Genomic DNA, 10,089 nt, shown 5'->3' on the forward strand with positions numbered 1-10,089 from the left:
GGTTCAGCAGACATCCATTGCAAGGAAGATGGAGCTATGGCGGAGAATCGTGGACAGGGTCAATGCCGTGGCACAGCACCCCAGAACAAGGGACAGCATCAGGAAGAGGTGGAACGACCTATGGGGGAAGGTGTGTTCCATGGCAGCAAGACACCAAATAGCTGTACAGAGGACTGGGGGTAGACCCCCACCTCCTCCCCCACAACTAACAACATGGGAAGAGCAAGTCTTGGTAATCATGCATCCTGAGGGCCTGGCAGGAGTAGGAGGAGGACTGGACTCTGGTAAGTCAAATCTTTATTACTAACACCCCCCCCTACCTGCATGCCATCACAAACCCCCACCCTCACCCTCAGTCCCATCACTCCACCACCTCACACACACCCCACCAACACAACCCACCCCTCCCAATACCAAGCCCTGCATGTAACACCAATGCACAGACCCCCATCACAGACCTGATTGGACACCCATCACTAAAGCATGCACACTAGAGAAACTCACCTAGCCACCAAATAACTACTCACACAAGGCAAAGCTGCCAGGTCAACAACAACCACAGAGGGCAACACACCCATACACAAGATGTCACACGCAGAAACAATAACACAACATTTACATCCCCACAGGTCCCCCACCCAATGTCACCGGAGAGGAGGTGCCAGCAACATCCAGCCCCCCCCAGAAGAGGCACACAGTGATGATAGAAGCTCTGGACGCCTTGATCTGAATGGCCAACCTGGCCCATCAGGGATATCCGGACAGTCGGTTACCCAGGCACAGTCCCATACCACCACAGAGCCCCATCCCCTCAGGAAACACTAGCACAGTACCCACCCAGCGGACCCATACCTCTGTCACCAGGACATGTCAATCAGCAGTGTGTCCACCACTACAGGGACCCCAGGGCACACCACAAACACAGGACGATCAGGGACCTGGGGTCAGTGGGCACACGGTTCAGGGGACAGAGACACAGGACAACAGGGAAGCTGTGAGGACTGCTGTGCAACAGGGGGAGGACAGGACCAGGGAACCAACTCTCCAGGAGGCACTCACCAACATTCTGGGAGCATACCACTGCCATTCCCAGGAGACCATGGGCCAGATACTGGACAAGTTGCAGTAGACCCAGAGGCTGCAGGAGGGACAGTACCTGGGGATCAGAAAGGACTTGAAGGACATCAACACTACCCTGGTCACCATTGCAGGGGTGATGGCAGACATGGCCAACACCATGAGGGAGGCTGTGGCACACATAGCGGGCCCCTGACAGTAGTCAAACCGATGAACAGCCTTCCACCTCCGCTGCTGCTAGTGGACAGGAGGCCCCACCACAGGACCAACAGGCCACCAGCACCCCACCCCCCTGCAGAAGGAGAACCACCCCGCAAACGGTCCCTGTGATCCAGGTAGAAGCCAGTGACTATTGCCAAGACCCCGGCCACGAAATAAGACTCTCCTGATTGTCACCCTTGTGTCCCACTCGGTCACCCTGTCCACCTTGAACTGCCATTGCTCCCCTTCCTATGCTCCCTTCGACAATGCACCTGTGATCTACATAGACTGGACCCTATCCTGGACATTCCTCCACCATCACCCCAGCCCATTGCACATCCCCCTATACTTATTAGCCCTTAAATAAACACCATTATAATAAATACAAGTATGGAGTCTGTCAGATGATTAAACTATGTAATCGTTTAACAAGCTTTAAACACTGCAATGCAACTGTACAGTAATGAATATATATGAATGACCTGTAGTTGGCTGCAGTGAACACACCAGGAGTGATAGTGGGGCATAAATATCTGAAAATAGAGATGCCAGAGGGTACAGTAAGTGGCCACAGAAGTGGGAAAACAGCCTGCCAGTGACAATGTCAAACACAAAACTGTCAATGTAAAGTGAATTTACAGTGTCTTACCTGTGTGTCATTGGAAGTATTGTCGTATTATTGTACTTCTGCTGTCCTCATCCTCATCCTCTGCCTTCTCATCTTCACTGTCCACAGGGTCCACTGCTGCCACACGCCCATCTCCAGCCTCATCCTCCTGCAGGAAAGGCACCTGGCGACGTAAGGCAAGGTTGTGCAACATACAGCATGCCATGATGATCTGGCACACCTTCTTGGGTGAGAAGTACAGGGATCCACCTGTTAGATGGAGGCAACGAAACCTGGCCTTTAGGAGCACGAATGTCCTTTCTACAATTCTCCTTGTTCGCCTTTGTGCCTCATTTTTTTGGGCAAATCTTTTTATTGATTTTAGCCATTTAACAATGCTTTGGTTACTACTATACAGCTCAATAGTAGTGATGCCTAAAGTCAAGTACAAAACACAGATTTACAATTTGCATGTTTAAGGTCCATGGGGATAGACCAGTAACTGGCTTGTAACGAAACAGGTTAATAATATATGCATCGGGTAATTCCATCTCCAACAAGTTTGGAGCCCGCTCAACTCTAATATAGGTGAAGACGTACATGTAAGCAGTTATTAATACGTATACAGGAGCATCAATTGTAAGAGAAAAAAGATTGCATAATACCAATAAAACAGCTAACAAAACGTTGGAGCCCATTTACAACCCCCCAAATCTCCTGAGTCTAAGGGATTCAACACAAAATGATATTCATGATATCAATGATTTGGCAAAACTTTGACCCCATCTCTGACGATGCTCTCCTTAAATGCATCCTCGATACAAAGCCCTCTAACCATTCTCTTGACCCCATCCCTAGTGCCATTGCCATTGACTTCTATACTAATTCTCTTTCCTACTGGACCACTCTGGTCAACCTCTCCCTCAGTCAAGGCTCCCTTCCTGTGTCCTTCAAAACTGGGCAGGTCACCCCTCTGCTAAAAAAACCCACTGCTGATGCGAACGACCTCAACAACTACCGTCCCATCACTAACCTACCCTTTCTTGCGAAAATCACAGAAAAATGTGTAGCGAAACAACTCTCTCGCCATATCAAGGAAAATGATCTTCTTGACAATTTCCAGTCTGGCTTCATTCAAAACCGCAGCACTGAAACAGCCCTGCTGCTAGTGATTGATGACGCGCTGCGGATACTCGATTCAGGGGAGTCTTGTCTTCTAATTCTTCTTGACCTTTCTGCAGCCTTTGACACTGTCAATCACAACACTCTCCTTAACACTCTTCAACAGAGAATGGGCATGGAGGGCACTGTGCTCAAATGGTTTGCCTCCTTCCTCTCTGATAGATCCCAAATGATCAAAATAGCGAACAGTCTTTCAGCTCCTGTAGCAGTCAGTCAAGGTGTTCCTCAAGGCTCCATACTTGCGCCCACACTGTTCAATCTCTATTTAGAACCGTTGGGAAATCTGCTGAGTAAATCCGGGATCCACTATCATCTATATGCGGATGACACTCAGATTTACCTTAAGGTGGCCTCCAATCACGATCTCTCCTTCCTTAGCTCTACCCTCGACTCCATTCAAAACTGGATGGTAACTCATCAACTGATCCTGAATCCCTCCAAAACAGAATTCCTCCTCCTTTCCTCCTCCCTTTCTCATCCCCCAGTGCAAACATGGATGGATCAGATCAATCTAATGAACAATAAGCCCATCATTGTCGAGAGCGCAAAATCCCTTGGTGTCATTCTCGACAAAAAACTTAATCTACTCTCCCACATTAACTCCATTGCAAAGTCTGCTCGACACCAACTGCGCCTTCTTTGGGGGATTCGTCGCTTCTTCCCGGAGTACGACCTTAAAACCCTGGTCCAAGCGCTGGTTCTCTCCAGATTGGACTACTGTAACTCTCTTCTTACTGGCCTTCCCAAATCCCACCTTTCCCCCCTGAAGTCTATTCTCCATTCAGCAGCTCGTTTCATATATGGGGCCAAAAGAAGCGACCACATCACACCCATTTTATCCACCCTCTGTTGGCTTCCCATAGAGGCAAGATCTATCTACAAAACTGCATGTATCACCCACAAAGCCTTGCACTCCTCCTCCCCTCGCTACCTGGTGAATAAACTGAAACTCTCTGGGGGCTCCAGACCATCACGTAATGCAGAAAAGTTATTGCTTGAACCCCCCATTTTCAAGAAGGAAAGATTGATGGCCCAATCCTTTTCAGGCAACGCGGTGAGAATCTGGAACTCACTTCCGCCTCAGCTTCGGACCACCACCTCTTCCCAGGCCTTCAAAACTGACCTCAAAGCTCTCCTCCTTCAAAGACACTTCCAAAGTTAATGCAAGCCCTCTGTTTTCAGAAGGAAGTCCTTCCATTATAGGATATTCTGTTCTCCATGCCTATAGAAGTGCCTTCCCAGGGTGTTTTTGTGTTTTGAGTGTCTGCCATTTAGTGCAGTATTTTACCTCTACCTGTATCTTGTACTCGTTTGTAACATGCACACTGCACCTTTCCTTTTCAACGTATCATTTGCTACCTCTTATATCTTGTTTGCTTTTGATACATGCACAACGGCCACCACTGCCTCATGTAACATAACTATTGTTTTAGTGTTTTGAGTGTCTACCATTGATTGCAACTTTTTTTACCTCTATTCGTACTTTATTTACTCTTGTAACCTGCACACGTCACTTTTTCCTCTCATAACGTATCGTTTGCTACCTCGTTTATTTTTTGCTCTTGATACGTGCACAATTATCACGATTGCCTCTTGTAATGTAACGCTTGTTTTTGTAACAGGCTCACTTGTAATTTTTCTCCTCTTGTATCTTTACTTTGCCTATTGTGAAGCGCTCTGACACCTTCGGGTAAAGTCCGCGCTATATAAAAACGCATTAAATAAAATAAATAAAATAAAATAAATTCACACAGCCACATTTGCAAGTAGAGCAGAACATGAACATTAATGAAATAAGGAGCGTACAGGAGCAGCAGAAGCTTAGAGGAGAAAGCATACAAATAAATGACCTGGTAATAGTGACGGGCCACAGTATAAATAAGCAGTGACTAGCACATTGTCAACTGCCATTAGATCATCAACAATACGACTTGATCCTCCCCCACAACTGAGTCAACATGTCATCCCAACTGGCTGAAAGAGGATACGTTTGCAAGCCCATTGCATCTTCGCGCCGCAGTGCAGCCCCCTCCGCCTCCGCCCATATCATAAAGGAGCGCCTCCAAGCTAGTACTGTTGGGGACACAGAGGCCTTCATTACGACCCTGGCGGTCAGTGTTAAAGCGGCGGTAAGACCGCCAACAGGCCGGAGGTGAAAAAAAATTAATTATGACTGCTGCGGAAACCGCCAACATAGACAGCCACTTTAACACTCCGACCACCACGGCGTTACAGACAAACAGCATGGCGGTCACCGCCAACAGACAGGCGGAAGACAATGAACCGCCCACACCATTATGAGAGGCCAATCCGCCACCTTTTCTGTGGCGGATTCAATGCGAACAAAAACACGGCGGAAACAGGACTTGGAATGGAAAACTCTCACCTCTACAGACCCCAGGAGGAACCAGGACGCCATGAAGCTGGAACTCTAAATTCTACCTGCGATAGTCTTCCTGCTCCTCTACCAGGAGCATAACTGACGGCGGCAACAACCACGGTGAGTACTGCACCTAGACACAGGGGAGGGGGGAGGAAAAAGAGAGTGACACACACACGCAACACCCCCATCCTCACACACAACACACACACCAATACATGCTGAAACATTACATTTACACCCCCCAACCCCCCTTGGAAGAACGCAAGGACAAAAGGAAATGAGGTGAACGATTGTAATCAGGAAACATCCATTACTCAAAAATATATATACACTATTAACAAATATGTACACCAAGAATTCAAGTCCAGATACTGCAGCTACATAGTCGTGGACCACTGGGCCCAAAATGCATGGGCGAGGCCCACACTCTATACCAGATCCAAACTTAGAGAACACTGCTGGGGCATCAGATCAAAATAAAACAGGCACCTCAGGGGGAAGTGAAGGGGGGGCACCTCAGCCGGATGAGTGCACGACGCCAGCTCCACAAGGGGGCTCCATGCCCATTGACGTATCCTGGGGAGTGCAAAGCCACAGTCTCTCAAGTCTCTCCAGTGGGTGGTTTGCCCACAGCTTTATCCTGGGTAGTGCAAAGCCACAGTCTCTCAAGTGCGTGGTTTGCCCACTGCTTTATCCTGGGGAGTGCAAAGCCACAGTCTCTCAAGTCTCTCCAGTGGGTGGTTTGCCCAATGCTGCATCCTGGGGAGTGCAAAGCCACAGTCTCTCAAGTCTCTCCAGTGAGTGGTTTGCCAACTGCTTTATCCTGGGGAGTGCAAAGCCACAGTGTCCCAAGTCTCTCCAGTGAGTGGTTTGCCCACTGCTTTATCCTGGGGATTGCAGAGCCACAGTCTCTCAAGTCTCTCCAGTGGGTGGGTTGCCCACTGCTTTATCCTGGGGAGTGCAAAGCCACAGTCTCTCAAATCTCTCCAGTGGGTGGTTTGCCCACTGCTGCATCCTGGGGAGTGCAAAGCCACAGCCTCTCAAGTCTCTCCAGTGGGTGGTTTGCCCACTGCTTTATCCCGGGGAGTGCAAAGCCACAGTCTCTCAAGTCTCTCCAGTGGGTGGTTTGCCCACTGCTTTATCCTTGGTAGTGCAAAGCCACAGTCTCTCTAGTGGATAACAATCTCCACTGGTTCTGGAGGGGGCTTTGTGCCCAGAGTGCTTCATCCTGCCAAGGACAGAGGTAGTGGATGCCTTTCTTCGCTGGTTCTGGAGGATGCTTGGTGCCCAGAGTGCTTCATCCTGCCAAGGACTGAGGTAGTGGATGTGATACTCCACTGGTTCTGGAGGGGGCTTGGTGCCCAGAGTGCTTCATCCTGCCAAGGACTGAGGTAGTGGAGGTGATACTCCACTGGTTCTGGAGGGGGCTTGGTGCCCAGAGTGCTTCATCCTGCCAAGGACTGAGGTAGTGGATCTGACACTCCACTGACGGTGGGGCAACATGGAAGCTGTCCAGGCCCCTGGAACTGACCACCAGCCTCGTACGAATGACCACTGTCTGCGGTGGTGCCACTGGCACAGGATGTGGCGTGGCCGCTGGCGGTGCTGGCGGCGGCCTCAGTAGCGGCGGTGCTTGTGGCGCTCATTGGGCAGCAGTGCTGGTGGGGGTTCACTGAGCGTGCTGCTGGCGGCGGTGTCCTGGGCAACGGTGCTGGTGGGGGTCTCACTGAGCGTGCTGCTGGCGGCAGTATCCTGGGCGGTGGTGCTGGTGGGGGGCTCACTGAGCTTGCTGCTGGCGGCGGAGTGCAGGACGGCGGTGCTGGTGGGGTGCTCACTGAGCGTGCTGCTGGCGGCGGTGTCCTGGGCAGCGGTGCTGGTGGGGTGCTCACTGAGCGTGCTGCTGGCGGCGGTGTCCTGGGCGGTGGTGCTAGTGGCGGCGGTGCATGTGGCGGTGCCGGTGGCGGTCTTGTCCGCCGTGCAGGTTGGTGGCACCTTCCCTTTCCTTCTCTGGCCCTTCCCCACCTTGGATGGTGGCACAGCTGTCTTGCCACTCCCAGCTGTTGTCCTGGCTGAGCCCTTGGTGGCAGGTGTTTTGGCCTTCTCCCTCCGGGCTGTGGGCAACTTCTTTTGTTTTGGAGGTGGGGGAATGTCCTTGGCCTGGCTCCTTGGGACACTGGCTGCCCTGCTGCTTGGCGCACTTCAGAAGCCGGTTACTGCTGGCACCACTATTCCCAGTGATGTGGTGGCTAAGGTGCTGGGTGGGGACCTGGAAAGGCGGGCCCTAGGGGACGGAAGGGGTGGGGGAGGTGAAGGGAAGAGGTCAAGGTTTGACAGGAAAAGTTTTTTAGACACACTGGGACGGGTAGATGGAGGGGGTTTGGGAGTGGAGGAAGAGGTAGTGGTTGTAGGAGGTGTTCGTTTGCTGACTTTGGGTGAAGGTGCATGGGCTGGAAGCTGTTGTGAGGTGGACGGCTGTTGGGTGGGTGTGTGACTGTGTTAGTGTAGTTTTGGAGGAGGGCTCAAAGACACACTGGGAGAGGACACAGGGGATGTGTGAATGGTAGTGGGGGTGGTGAGTGCACGTGAGCGGTGTGTGGTGATGGGCGTGCTGGTGATGGAGGTAGTGGCTGAAGATGTAGTGCATGCAGGTGTGAGTGGAGACTTGACAGGGAGGGAGGAGGGAGACGTGGAGTAGGGGGACACAGTGGAGGCAGTGGATGTTGGTATGTGTGCATGGGTATGATGCTTGTGTGAGTGCCTGTGGGGTGTTTGGTGCTTATGTTTGCCAGAGCTACCCTTGTGTGTAGAGGTGTTCATGCTGGTCTGATGGTGGGCTGGAGATAGGCTGAGGTACTGGGGATTGGGTCTGGGTGGAGGAAGTTGGAGGGGGAGGCTGGACACAGGGTCAATGGCTGCCATCAGTGCTGAGGCCAGAGTCTGAAATGCTCGCTGTTGGGCTGCCTGACCAGAATGAATGCCCTCCAGGTATGCATTTCTCTGTTGCAACTGCCTCTCTACACCCTGGATGCATTTAGAATGGTAGACTGCCCAACAGTGAGGGATCTGAGGAGGTCAATAGCCTCCTCACTGAGGACAGCAGGGCTGACTGTGGCAGGGGCTGAGGTGCCTGGGGCGAAGGAGATGCCCACCCTCCTGGGTGACCGGTCACGGGGCACATGCTGAGGGGGTGCTGGGATGACGGTGCTGGTAGGGGGGTGGCGGCTGTACCTGTAGATGCGGTGGGCACAGAGGGTCCGTCTCCGCAAGGGAGCTCCCATCAGAGGAGGAGTCAGTGTCGCTGGTCTCAGCTCCTGTCGCCGCCGTGGAGCTCCCCTCGCCCTCCGTCCCACTGGTGAATTCAGAGTCCATAGTGTCGCCCTCCAGGGCCATGTGGGATGCAGCTGCCTCCTGCTCCGGTGACACAGCTCCTTTGCCTGATGCTGCCAATGCACACAAGAACAGGGAGACCACGAAAGGGGGGGGGGGGGAGTAGAAAGACATGTTCAGTGCATGCAATACCGCTACCGTCGGCGGACAATACAGACAGAGTAGCCCTCTGCACTACGCCATGCACTTAGAGTTCCCTAATTAATCACAGGGACATGGGGTACAAGGCCTATGCCCGATTACTGCACACATGGGAGTCACAGGAGCCTGACTAGGGGTAGATAGCTCTTAACACTGGTGGGATGGGGTGCCACATAGCCTGCCTCAGGAAGGGGCCTTGCCTACAAAACTCGCCCTGGCCTAGGGGAACCCACAGCCTACCTCCCCCACCCAGACACCTCCAATGCACGCTGAATCATATGAATGTGACGGTACTCACTGCCTTGTGGTTGCTGTGATGCCCTCAAGCGCCCATCCAACTCCGGATACGCCACCGCCAGGATCCAGGACATCAGGGGGGTCATGGTGCGACAGGCATCCCTCCCACGTTGGGAGGCCATCCCCAGCTGGGCCTCCACCATCTTCTTGCTCCAGCAGCGAATGTCCTCCCATCTTTTACGGCAGTGGGTGCTCCATCTGTGGTGGACCCCCAGAGCCCGGACGTCCTTGGTGATGGCACGCCAAATATCCTTCTTCTGGTGGGCGCTGACCTACAGGAATAGTACAGGGGAAAAGGAAAAACTATAACCGTCCGTACCGTCACAGTCATTGGCCCACGTTCCCACCCTTGCCCTGACGCACATCCACTCACCGTTGTTTCATGCACGCCTCATTCCCCCCCATCTCCCATCCACACCACTCCAAACAGACATTGCCCATACAGCATGCTCACAGTGTACTCACCTGTTTGTCTGGAGGACCGTAGAGTAGCGTGTACTGGGGGAGGACCCCATCCACTAGTTTGTCCCACTCCTCTGATGTGAAGGCAGAAGCCCTTTCCCCAGACACTTGAGCCATTGTCGCTTCCAGACTGAGGTCACAGCAGCACTTGCAGTGTAGGTCCTCTCCTGTCGAAGATCAGGTATCAAGTGAGTGAACAGAGAGAAAATGGAGGTCACGTCCGTGGTGGTGCGTACCATCACCGCCGGCGTACATCATCATTGGCTCCTGGGACCCATAGGATCCAATGTTAACCAATGCAGGATTGCGCTGCGGTCTTCGACCGCCTACCGCGACGGTGTACAATGCCAGC

This window comes from Pleurodeles waltl, chromosome 5 (assembly GCF_031143425.1).
Source record: "Pleurodeles waltl isolate 20211129_DDA chromosome 5, aPleWal1.hap1.20221129, whole genome shotgun sequence".
NCBI lineage: Eukaryota > Metazoa > Chordata > Amphibia > Caudata > Salamandridae > Pleurodeles > Pleurodeles waltl.